This window comes from Arachis hypogaea, chromosome 15, assembly GCF_003086295.3.
Source record: "Arachis hypogaea cultivar Tifrunner chromosome 15, arahy.Tifrunner.gnm2.J5K5, whole genome shotgun sequence".
Classification (NCBI taxonomy): domain Eukaryota; kingdom Viridiplantae; phylum Streptophyta; class Magnoliopsida; order Fabales; family Fabaceae; genus Arachis; species Arachis hypogaea.
This window is the reverse complement of record NC_092050.1, coordinates 157,449,979-157,463,233: the sequence shown is the minus strand read 5'-3', so window position 1 is coordinate 157,463,233 and position 13,255 is coordinate 157,449,979. Positions and strand designations below refer to the sequence as shown.

General features: G+C 30.4%; 1 long non-coding RNA gene across 1 annotated transcript; it reads right to left on the bottom strand.

The window, feature by feature from the left end:
* Window positions 1–11,072: 11,072 nt before the first annotated feature.
* Window positions 11,073–12,540, bottom strand: LOC140179567 (uncharacterized). Its single transcript, XR_011873088.1, has 2 exons — window positions 11,997–12,540; window positions 11,073–11,879 (listed from the first exon to the last, which is right to left on the bottom strand). It is a non-coding gene; the product is annotated as an uncharacterized lncRNA (long non-coding RNA).
* Between the last annotated feature and the right edge of the window lie 715 nt (window positions 12,541–13,255).

Below are 13,255 nucleotides of genomic sequence, written 5' to 3'. Positions count from 1 at the left end.
ATGAGTGAAACGACGTCGTTTTGTAGTTATTTAAAAAAAAAAACCCCAATCACCTCATCTGCTAGCTTCATTTCAGATTCACAGAGAAGTGCAATCAACATTCGCTTGACCTGTTAGAAATAACGCAAAAAAACAATGAAGTTAGGATCACTAAAATTAATCGGGCGTAAGCGGAGACATAGATGAACACTACAACAAATCATATTTTAGTGGCGAATATCACTTATTAAGTGTTCGTAGAGCACACTTCTATAGGGCTAGTTATTTTTTGATATCATGAAAAACAGAGTAAAAATCTAAGTAAATTGACACATAATAGGATTGCACTTTATACTACCTCTTGGTGTTTTATAAAGCCTGTGTTGTCCAAATCATAGAGTCTAAATGAACAATGTCTTCATTAACCTATTTGCATTGCAAATCATCGATTTATCAAAGTACATTTGTGATGCTAGATAGGCATTCACTCATGCATGCAAGAAACCTTAAAAATGAAGGCCTTATTCATAAATCAGACCCATGTGGCCATGTTTGTGTATGTATAGTACCCGATTGGCAAAGATATTTTCCTTTTTCCTATTTTTGAAGATTGTCAATTGAAATTCTTTCTGCAAAAAAAGAACACTGTAATAAAAAAATAGACTATGAAATGAATGTGAAGAACAAATAGAAACAAAAAATATTGGTAATTGTATAAGCAATTCATCATGATACTGAATGAGATTATATTTAAGAAAGGAAGCTACTTATATTAGGACCGTCAAAATGGACTAAATTTATCGGGCCAGTTTATTTACCCATTTAAATGGGCGGGCTTTGTCTCTATAATTAAGCCCGTTTAAATTTCGGGATAAACGGGCTGAGCTCGATTAACCCGAAAAAAATGACGGGTTAAACGCGTGGCCTGTTTATTTTTTTTTTACATTTTTTTCAAAAAAAGTACTTTTTAGCCGATATTTCTCTTAATCCGACCCGAAAATCCGACCCATCAACTAAAAAAATATTTTTTTAAAAGGTTTTTGACCTAAAAGTGGTATTTTTTGTCAAAATATTTTTCAAAAAATAAAATAAAAGGATAAATGGGCTGGCCCGTTTAACCCATCGGATTGACCATAAACGGTTCGAGTTAAAAAATTATGGCCTACGAATAAAACGGGCTTAAACGGGCCAGCTCATTTATCCTACGGGCTTAACGGGCCGAGCCTAAATGGACCGAACTAGCCCGTTTGACAGCCCTAACTTATATAAAGATGTCAAAAATATCCCTATTATATACATAAAAATTGAGTACAATACAAAATAACTAAAATATCCCTATTATATATATATTGAAAACTCTAAATCTTAACTCTATGACGACAGAGAAAAAAAGGGGCTAGAATTTAGAATTTTGAAAAATTAATATATATAATAAGAGTATTTAGTCATTTTTTATAATAGGAGTACTGTAGATTTTTTATTAAAAAATAATATTAATTTAGACCAATTCATCATTTTTCGATCAAATTAATTTGTCTGGCCTATTTTGACAAAAATAACACGATTTAATCGATTATATGTGTTAAATTTTAATTTTTAAAAAATATCTTTAAAAAAAAGACGTTTTAGACGTCTTTATCGGAGTGGCTCCCTTTAAGAAAATGAAAAAGACAAAAAATAATATAGTATATTGTTGATCATTCGTATCAAGAAATAAAAAAGCACACCAAATATCTCATAATAAAATGAACATTACAAAATAGATGTCATAAATACAACTATGTTTGAGACTAGGAGGAAAACACATTTGTTATATGGTACCTTGCTTATTAGTCCATCATCAACAACCGAACTAATTATGCTTTTAAATAGCTCAAAAAGTGTTTCAACCTCACTGACAATGACTGTGAAATCAACTTTGTTGTAAGTTTAAATTACTAAATTGGCAAGAGGACTTGAGAAATAGAGATAGAACCAATTCCATAACAAATATAAAACAACAGGATTCCATTACCGGTAAAGCATATCAACCAACCAATTGAAATTAAAATTTAGAGAGGGAAAAACTAACACTTTTCCTACTAAAGTGGGACAGGATGAATTGTAAATAACTTGATACCATAGAAAACACATGCAACTATTCTTAATCTTTTCAACCTAGCAAGTAGAAGAGGCTAAAAATATTTATATGACAAATTTCAGAAGGAAAAGGGAATTGGGGATCGGTTGTGGAAGGGGAATGTGAATGGAGAAGGAAAAGGAAAGGAGAATTGGGGAAGGGGAGTGTGGTTTTTTTCTTTTCAATAAATACAAAACGACGTCGTTTAAGTCATTTTCAATGGTAAGGTTGGAAGGAAATTAATTTAGGGATTACTATGAGTCTCGGAAGACAATTTTGAGAACAAATTTGAGTAATTATTAATTTTAGGGATCACTCTGATGCTCGAGTGCAAGTTCAAGGATTACTTTGAGATTTAACTCGGCTTTTAATTATGAATACCTTTAGATTGCAAAAAAATATTCAGATAATTCTAACATTTTTTATACTAAAAATGACCTAATTATAAAATTAAAAGTACTATAGAAACCCAATTAAAAGTAAAAAAATATAGAGACTTAATTAAAAATTTAATAAAATTATAGAGACCAATAGAATAATTAAACATTAATTTTAATATCAATTTTTAGATCTTAATAAATAAAATTCTCTTTGTATAAAATAATAAAAACAAAAGGTAAATACTAAATTGGTACCCGAAAGATTCAGACACTGACAAAATGGTACCTGAAAGATGTTATCGACAAAAAGATTCCTAAAAGAATATTTATTTTCGACAAAAGTGACCAGGCATCAATTGAGTTACTTAGAATTAAAGTTAAATGTTAAGGTGCCAGTTAACAATTATCATAATTACAAAAATTACCCATACTTTTAATTTTTATAATTTAAAAAACACCTCAATTTTAATTTTTCTAAAAATCCTAATCCCTTTTTTCTGAGACTCTCATTCCTTCCTTCTCCTCATCGTCATTCACCGATGTTTTCTTCTTCTTCCCAAATAAACTCCTCCTTATTTCCGTTCACTACTGCCTCTACCTTCCTCCTTGGCAGCAAGGTCCCATCCACTGACAACCAATTAGTTCGGCGAGGCATTTTTTAGCCTGAAAATGTGGGTTGGCTTACCGCATATCCATGAACCTGAGTTTATCGATCTTTAGCAACCGAATTTTGTAAAGATAATGCAAGATATTCAGAAGAGTCTGAACAATATCTTTATCTGAAAGATCTAAGGGTAATGCAAGTCATTGGTGGTTTGCTCTACGTGAAGATCCAGACACAGGATGATGATGATGAAAATATGGTGGAAATAGCTCCTTTATTTTCGTCTCAGTCACCACAAGCCCATGCGTAGGAGAGGAAGTGTGCTGCTATTGCTGTAGAAGAGATTTCAAAGCCGTTGAAGCCCATGCGCAGGAGAGGAAGCTGGTAATACTGCTTACAAGAAGAAGTAGTTTGAGATCGCGATTGAATATTACTGGAAGGCTATGGAGTTGGTTGGAAGAAGGAGGAGGAGAAAGGTAGAGGTAGAAAAGGAAAAGATGAGAGTCTCAAAAAGGGATTAGGGATTTAGGATTTTTAGAAAATTGAAACGAGGGTGTTTTTAAAATTATAAAAAATAAAAGTATGGATAACTTTTGTAACGATGATAATTGCTAATTGACAGCTTAACATTTAATCTTAATTCCAGGAAATTCAATTGACGGTTGATTATTTTTGTTAAAATTAAATTTTTTTAGTAATTTTTTTGTTGATAATATTTTTCAGGTACCATTTTATCCGCATTTGAATCTTTTGGATACCGATTTAATATCTTCTTCTAGAAACAATTAATTTATTATGTTACATGACATTTACTGTGATACGTCATTATCTGACTAACAAAAAGATGAATTTAACTTATATTTTATCTTTCAAAAACTAGTACGACTAATTTAATATTTTGGGGACTAATTTAAAAAATTAATAATTCTTAAAAACAGATTTAACTATTAACGCATTATTATATTATGTTACAATAATAAATAGTATTCTGGTACCAAAAATCTAACATGACTTTTTATAAATATTGCTTAAATTTTGGTGAGTCAATTTTAGTAGAAATAGACAATTAATTTCTCTGTGAACTAGAATTTGTCCATTTAATGTTAATAGACATACTTACATAAGTAATAAGATTTACGTGAACAATGTTTTAGGAAAGTATCTGTGTACCAAATTTTTTGTCTAATTTTTATTATTAATTTTTGTACGACTGAATGCTATGTATAATATTGAATTTTATTGTTTATGAGTGTCATATTTAGAAAAAAAAGTATTTTATTTAATTTTTGAATTTTTTATTATTTCTTAATTATTTCGTATAATAATATATTTTATTTTTTTTATCGAAATTAATCTTTTTAAGGTGCAAATTATATAATTCTTTATATCTTTTATCAATGTAGTGGTACTCTTATTCATTTGATTATTTGGTAATTGTTTTTACTTAAATTTTTTTTTATTTAATCTCACAATGTAATTGTCTTTTGTCGTAAATTATATTCACTAATTTCAATTTTAAGTTTATGGATGCAAGAGTTCAATAAAAGATAATAAATTCTATTTTAATAAAAGACGATTGGATCCCCTTATATCTAATAATCAGCCTAATAAAATGTAAAATGATCTAATTTTCTTAAGAGTAATTTAATTTTTTTATCGAACGATTGTTTATAAAAGATTTTATAGGTCAATTCAAATTTCATTCTCACTTTCTTACATCAGCCAAATTCCAGAAGTTTGAGTTGAAAAGCTAAATTGATAGGTTTGATTTATTTTAATTTTTTAAAGAAAAGAAAAACCTAAGAAATAAATTGATGTTTTGGCGGGCTTTTCTAAGTTTTTTTGAATTTTTCAGTTTCAATTGATGTGTTTTGACTTTTTTAGGTTAACAACTTAACATCAAAATAATTTATTAATAGAAATTTATTTAATTTCTTGCTCCAACCAAAAATAATATGTGAAATAAAATCTCTACGATTTTACTATAATTATATTTTTAATTTTGTTAATTTATTTTGTATTATCCAAAATAAATTGCTTAAAAGACTCCCAAAAAAATAACTTGGGCCCATTTATTAAATATTTTAACTATTGAAACCAATAAAATAATTTTATAGAACTGAAGAATGTAAAAGGGATACAATGTTTAAAATTAATTGATTTTTTTTATTCAATTAATTGATTTTTATAGGCATATGTCAGAGTCCAGCTTCTGGCCCTTGCATTGTACCACTCCCTATCTGCCTCATACAGGTTGGCAAGGGACCAAAGGACGATAAAGGTTTGGGCGAATCAACAGCCTACAAATTTCGCGCAACACCTAATTGCAGATATATAAAGTAAACAATCTTTAGTAGCAGTTTAACACCTTTAACAAAGGAGCTATAGAATGGAGCTGCTTAAATACAATATACATGAGCTAATTGTATCAGCCATACTGTTATCTCCAGAGCTGAAACGGCGATGGTGGAGAGCTGTACGATCGTAATTGTAATTTTCGAGGCTCCAAATTGCGACGGCGGCAGGAGCAATCCAGCAATTGGACGGAAGTGACGGAGACAACTCGCCGGCACAGAGAGAAAGGACGAGCTCGAGAGTGAGGGTGAGGGAGGGAGAGGAAGAGCTGTGCAGTTGTATCTTGTGTGGAGCAAGGGTTAGTGGAGTAGGTTACTAAATTGGAGATTTCGGATTGCTGGTTAAATAGAAAGGACCAAACGGTTGTGTTTTGGTCAAATTTAAAAAATCGGCCGATTTATGGTTCGATTCGACCGATCGATTCTCAACTGATTTTGCGATTCAGTATCGATTTTTTGATTCTGCAATTTTGTCATTAGTTTGAATCAGAAATTTTATTAATTTACGGTTCAACCGATTCGAAGATTCAATTCAAACCAATTTCCAGAACATTGTATATAAGTGAATCTTAATTTTTTTAAAAAAGGTAATTTTTAAAAGATAAATAATATTTTTCATATATTAGGATCCTGTAATTAATTAACCACCTAGTATTTCACTTTTTTCTAATAATACACTCTTCCAATTTTTCTTTTTTTTCCTACTTTTCTGTAGAATTCAGTACCTTTGACTTTTCAATTAACTTTCTTTGCATATCCACAGCGGAGTCTTAGCCACCGATTAATATATTTTATTTTATATTTTTTTTCTTTTGGATGGTTTAAACTTTAAAATTCAATTTTTTATTAGTTTTATTTTTGATATTACCTTACAAAAATGTTTTAGTAAATTTTTAAAAGTCTTTTTCACCTTAGAAGAAAAAAGAATTTAATTTTACACCGATAATGATAAAATAAATATGTAAAAGTTTTAATAAAATTAAAAATATATTACTAGTGAGTAATAAAAATAAAATTTTATATTATTTAAAATTAATTAAATTATAAATTTAATGAACTTGTACTTTAAGAATATAATAATAAAAACTTTTTAATATATTTAATACAATAAAAATATAAAAAAATATTTTTCAATAATTTTTAGTCAAATATTTTTTTTATTGCTTTTATGGCATAAATTAACAAAATTTTAAAATTATATAACTTTTAATTTATTTGCTTTTGTATAATAATAATAATAATAATAATAATAATAATAATAATAATAATGTGCATCAATATAAAAGTACATATGGATAAGATAGTAGCTAGTGACAATGCTTTGATGCTATATATAATTATTAGCATATAATAAGTAAGGAAGCATTTGGTACAATGGCTATCGATGAAGCTTTAAGGCTTTTATGCTGATTAAGATTTTTTTGAATGAGGGAGATTATTAAAATAAGAATGATGTTATTATAATGTAAATTCATACAAAATATAATTAAAAAAAACATGTAATTTTAATGAGTAGTAGGTAAATGGTAAACATACTAACTATATGATCAATTAAAAAGAGTAGATAGTGAACATATTAACTACAATGATAATGCTAATTACTTTGATTCATAATATTGATTTATAAAATATTAAAAACTCTAGGAATAGATATTTGTGTCCATCGAATGTATTATACTAGATAAAATTACATATAGTGTTTATTTTCTTAGATTAAACAAAATTAAAATACATTATTGTCTCGTGTCTATGAAATAAAACGAGAATATTATCAAATTTAAATTATTGGATTAAGAATCTGTTGTATAGTCGTTTTGAAAGTTCTTAATTAATTAAAATTATGTACGATTTATTAAACAAAATAATAATATCAAAAATATATTTTAAAAATGAACCAACCAAACATATTCTTATTATTTTCGATATTTAAAAATGAATCTTCTTTTCATAAAATAATGGTATCTTTTAAAATGTGAAAAATAAAAAATAAAAATAGAAAACAAAAATAAAAAAATATTTTTACAAACCAATCAATTCCTAATTTTACTTGCGGTGCGGTTTGAATTAGATGACTTTTTTTTAAAAAAAAAATTGATTCAATTTCAAACAGTTTGATTGGATTGGATTTACAATTTTATAAATTAAAAAAATTAAATATACATAACAAGTTTCAATATAATGAGGATCAATAGCAGGTGCCCTACAGTCAGCCATATACTTTTTGCAGACGATTCTATACTCTTCTGTAAAGCGAATGGAGAGACTTGTCAGAGACTACTTCAGGTATTGAACACCTACAGACACCTTAGTGGGCAGCAGATTAATTTTCGCAAATCCTCCACCTTCTTCAGTAAGAATACCCCCTTCCCCCCTCATATAAGAGATGAATTAGCCCATATTTTACAAATTCCACATGTAGGGAACCAAAACAAGTATCTGGGGCTGCCAGTAATAATTAACATATCCAAGAGGAGTATGTTTAATTATATTAAAGACAAAGTGGAACACAGGCTACAAAATTGGAAACGGTCATTACTCTCGGTTAGTGGAAGGGAAGTTCTTATCAAAGCAGTTGCGACAGCTATTCCTCTCTACACTCTGAGCTGCTTCAAGCTACTAGACTCCCTAATTGATGATATCCAACGAAAAATTATGAATTTCTGGTGGGTCAAAGGGGAACCGAGCGAAAATAATGGTGGATTAAATCGGATATAATTTGCAGAGACAAGAAGTAAGGAGGTTAGACATCAAGGATCTTAAAGCTTTCAACTTAGCTATGTTAGCCAAGTAAAGTTGGAGAATAATAACTAAACAGGAATCATTAGTTAGCAAGATATACAAAGGCCATTACTTTAAATATTTATCTTTTCTTAAAGCAGACACTGGATCAAGCCCTTCCTGGGCTTGGAGAAGTTTATTGGAGGGAAGGAAAGTGATTGAAAAAGACTTAATGTGGCGGATAGGGAGTGGAGGTTCAGTTAAAATTTTTGAAGTCCCTTGGATTAGGAATTTCAGGCCTATCTCAGTCTACCAACAACAGAATATAAGCTCAGATATTATATGGGTGAATCAGCTACTCAAACAAAACAGAACATGGGATGCACAATTAATTCAGTCCATCTTTAATTCAGATATTGCAGCAAGCATTTTGCAAACAACAATTAATGAAGGGGAGGATAGGATTACCTGGGCAAATGAAAAATCAGTCCACTACTCAGTAGCATTGGGGTACCAAATAGCTTTCTTTTTTTTCCATCCTCCAATTGATCAGCTCCCTGAAGTCTGTAACCAAAAGAACATTTGGAACTCAGTTTGGGATCTGCAATGCCCCCCAAAGGTAAAGATCTTCATCTGGAGGCTACTTCACAATGGGATTCCGGTTCGACAGTGCATCTAAAGCAGATTTCACTATGTACAAGACGTGTGTCCTAGGTGTGGAGGAGAAGGAGAGACGACTCTTCACTGTTTAGTGATTTGCCCATTTGCAAATCAGACTTGGCAATTATCCAACATCAACATGGCATCAATAGTTAACAACAATCAAGAACTGTGGCGATGGTGGTCGAAATTGAGTGAGCTTGCACAACGACAATCGCAAGGAAGGAAGGAATTGGCATTGGCAGCTATGCTAACTTGGACAATCTGGAAAGGAAGAAACGCTAAAGTCTTTGAAGGAAAGGACGTTCCTCCTCACCAAATGTATGCTCAAGCTAATGAACTTCACTCTGAATATCAAACGCACAAACTCCACTAATTCATTTCACTAGCTTTCTTTAGTTCAGACATGCAATCTAATCCCTACCTTTTCATTTCTTTCACTAGCTTTCTTTAGTCCAGCAATGTAATTTATATTGACTTTTCCTTTTTCCGGTTAGGTTATTATGTTTTGATGTAAGGGAATTTTGGAAAATTCCTCTCTTATTAATTGTTGTCCAAGTATGGACCAGACGACAATAATGTACTCATTTTATATGATGAAATGAATATTGTCTATCTTAGGGGAAAAAAAACAAGTCTCAATATAAAATTTTAAATAAAATTATAGGTTAGTTAAAATAAATAAATAAATAAATAAATCTCATTTTGAACATAAAATATTTACTAAATAATAATAATACATGAATAATATAAAAATGTATAACAAATTGAACATATTAATAAGTAAAATTATAAATATAATAATAAAATAATAATATTATAACACATTGTGCAGTTTGAATTAGATCGATTTTGAAAAATAGATCAGAAATTCAATCTGAATGCCCTTTTTCCCTTGCTGCTGCAACTGTTGATGGCATGGTGACGCTGCTAGATGTTGCCACAAAAGATTTCCATGGTCTTAATGCTACTGTTGAAACCGATGGTGCCTTCCGTCATTATTGTTGTCTCCTTTGTTTGATGCTTCCTTAGCTTTAACCCCCCCCCTTTTGAATTTCAACCTTTACTTTGATACTCTGGGTTCGTCTTTTTGATCTTTTGGGATCGAGTTGAGTAGATTTTGTATTTATAATTATTTAGTTTTGTATCTATAATTAGTTTGATATATGTACTTGAATTTGTGTCTATACTTACAAAGTTACAAGCAAAGGATTTAAATTTGATCTTAAAGAGATCGAATTGTGAGTAAGTTTTATATTTATAATTATTTAGTTTTGCATCTATAATTATCTTGATATATGTTGCTTGAATTTGTATCTATACTTATAAAGTTACCAGCAAAAGATTTGAATTTGATTTTAATAATGGATTTATTAGAACTAAATATTTATTTTTGTGAAATTTAGATTTTCAATTTGCACACGAGACTATATACATACTTGATGAAGTTTTGCATTATTTTAGAATATTCGATTTTATTTGACTATGTGTTTTTGAAACATTGAAGTATTATTAATACTCACTTATATACTATGAAATTGTAAAATATATTTGATATTTCTTATGATTGAAAATGTATGTATTAATGGCTAATTTAGATATACATAGAAATATAATATTTCTATGTATATCTAAATTATCCACTAATAGTATGATTGAAAAGGATTTCTGATGAGAAAGTATTATTTGATTTGATTTGATGTATTTGAAAGATCAAAGATTTGTTGTATTTAAAATGATATGTTTTGAATTAGTTTGGGAGGCTCGTATTAAAAAACTATAGTTAATGGCGGTCATGATGTTAACTTAAATATATCTGACTCAGATCTCAGCTAGTAGGGACATTGCTAGCCTAACGTGTAGGCCATAGAAAAGGGCTATCCTTAAAGGTGGAGTCGTTTAGTGTGGACTATTTGATTTGATTTCTATACTGAGAACCCGTTTATTGATGCACTTATTTGTATAAATTACTATTTTTTAAATAAACTTACTTTAATAATAATGTTTATATGATCTAATGTGGATTATACATATAATGTCTAGTCGCTAGGTTGCAAAACTCACTCTGTTTTTTTTTTAAATATTTTTCAGGAACAAATGGTTGAATATGAGACTTTCCATTCAAGAAAAATTATCCGCAATGAGTACTTAATCTTTTTGTGTTTCTAGACATTATATGCTCTATATGTCACAAGTAAGATCCAACTATACTAATTTATTTTATGCTTTTGTTAAAAATAATGTGTGACTATTCGTTCTAGTACTTGTAAATTTATTAAAACTATTTGTAACTTCTTGTTTAATTTATATTTAAATTTGTTAGGCTTGCTAAGGAACTAGTTTTTTGAGTGTCAATCATGGCTCATTTTGGGCTATGATACTTTGACCCCATCTTTGCCTAAGAACAAAGCCCTCTGTTAGGGTACAACTATTTAAGAAGAAATTATGGATCCAAAAGAATGTACAAAGACAAAATGAAACAGAATCTCAAGGTTCATAACGAAGATAAGTAAACTACTTTTAACTTATCATTTTCCACAAAGATAATTTGTTTGGGTATCCCAGTTGATGAGGTCTTCCTTTTATGCCTTGAATGATGAAACGCCAAATGGTCCGAGCTATTGTCCGGTACATCAATGGGTGTATCCTCATATATTCCTTTTTGTTTTGAGGTGGAATGTCTTCTTGACTTGGATGATGTCTTGTCTAATTTGGTGTCACCTATTTTAGGTAGTGAATTAAAATGAAAGATACAACTATTTTTGGTTGTTGATGCAAGAGTATTAACATCAACACACAGGTCTGCATCAGCCTTCAACACAAGTTGTCTTAGTAGTAGAGCCACCTCATCTATCTTTTGATTGTGTCGCTTCATTTCTTCCTTTAAACCTTGAATCTCGATTTACATGGGTAGACAATCGTTGCAACATTTTCCACAATCTTCAGCTGATGCTTTTGACTCAACCTCCGAACCCACGGTCTAGATGGATTTTGGCATGCCATTGCAGGTGTCGCAGATATAGGCACGGATGGGCTTGGTGCTACTTGTGATGTTTGAGTGCTTGCTGGTTGAAGTTGTTGTTGATTGACAGTAAAATTTATGTTAGCATGCAAAAAATTATGCACTTTCGCGAAATTAGCAATAATAAAAAAATTAGTCTCAAAGTTTGGAATTTACTCACTACTGTTTGGTTTTTATGGTTGTCTCAGGGGTACTTTGTTTCCCACCCTAAACAATGACAATACAAGAGTGTGTCACATAGTTGTTATGATAGGGTTCATAAGAAATTAATTTGACAACTATATGACCCTAACAAAAAATAAAATGGACAAAATAGTCCATGAGAAAAAATAAAAGATAACTAAATCCTTCATTTTTTATCGGGGGAGGGGAGAGGGGGCAGATATATCCCTGGATATTATTTCTGGTTGAGGTGCAGACTGAAACAGTGTCAGCTCAGCTTGTGCTTGGTTAGAGTTGGTGGCACGCTTCGCTTTCTTTGTCTTAAGATGGTACTGGTTGAATGTAGTGTCTGTATGTTGCATGAAAGAAGTCCATGCACAACCATTTGTGGACATAATCCTCTGGTTTATCATGTCTCTTGCGGATAGCATCAATTGCATGAAGACAAGGCATTCCTGCATATGCAATAGAAGGCAATATTAGTACAAAACAGTTGAGAATAAATGATGATGCACAAGTTGATAAGCGAAGTAATTATTACCAATTAATTGTCATCTATTGCACGAGCATGTGTGCTTTATAAGTTCCTCCAGCTCACCTGAAATCTTTTCCTATCATGGTCACCAATCCACTCAGTACTCCATCTGTTGCTTGGTTTGATCATGCGATCAAGTCTCTTTTGCTGTACATGTGCAATCTTATCAATGTATGGGGCCAACAGTGTTATGTGCTTAGTCATCATTCTTATCAGATAGCATCTCAACTCCTCGCACATAGTTAGAATCAGCTTGCATCAATATTTCTCAATTTTTGCATTCCATGATTCGCACATGTTATTTTCCAGACTATATTTTGGGACCATGACAAAAGTAGGCTTTCACCCATGCCCTTGGATTAAACCTAGTTAGATAAGTCAAAGCATCTTCATTGATCTTTTTTATTTTCTCTATCATTTCTACAAACTCTGAGGGAGTTGTACAATTTGCACACTCCCATATGCTCTCTTCACTTATGAATTCTTAAATTGATTGATGAAGTTCTTCCACATATGCATGACACAATTGTGATGGGGTGCATTTGGTATGACATCCTTTAATGCTTCTCTTAGTCCCTGCAACAAGTGTATATACATTGATATAAAAAAACTAAAATCTGAACATTTGTTTAATTAATCAATAAATATACAATTATAGTAAGTTATTTTTTGTTGATTGCTCATAAAATTCCATCCATAAAGTGATGCATTTCCTAAGTCTT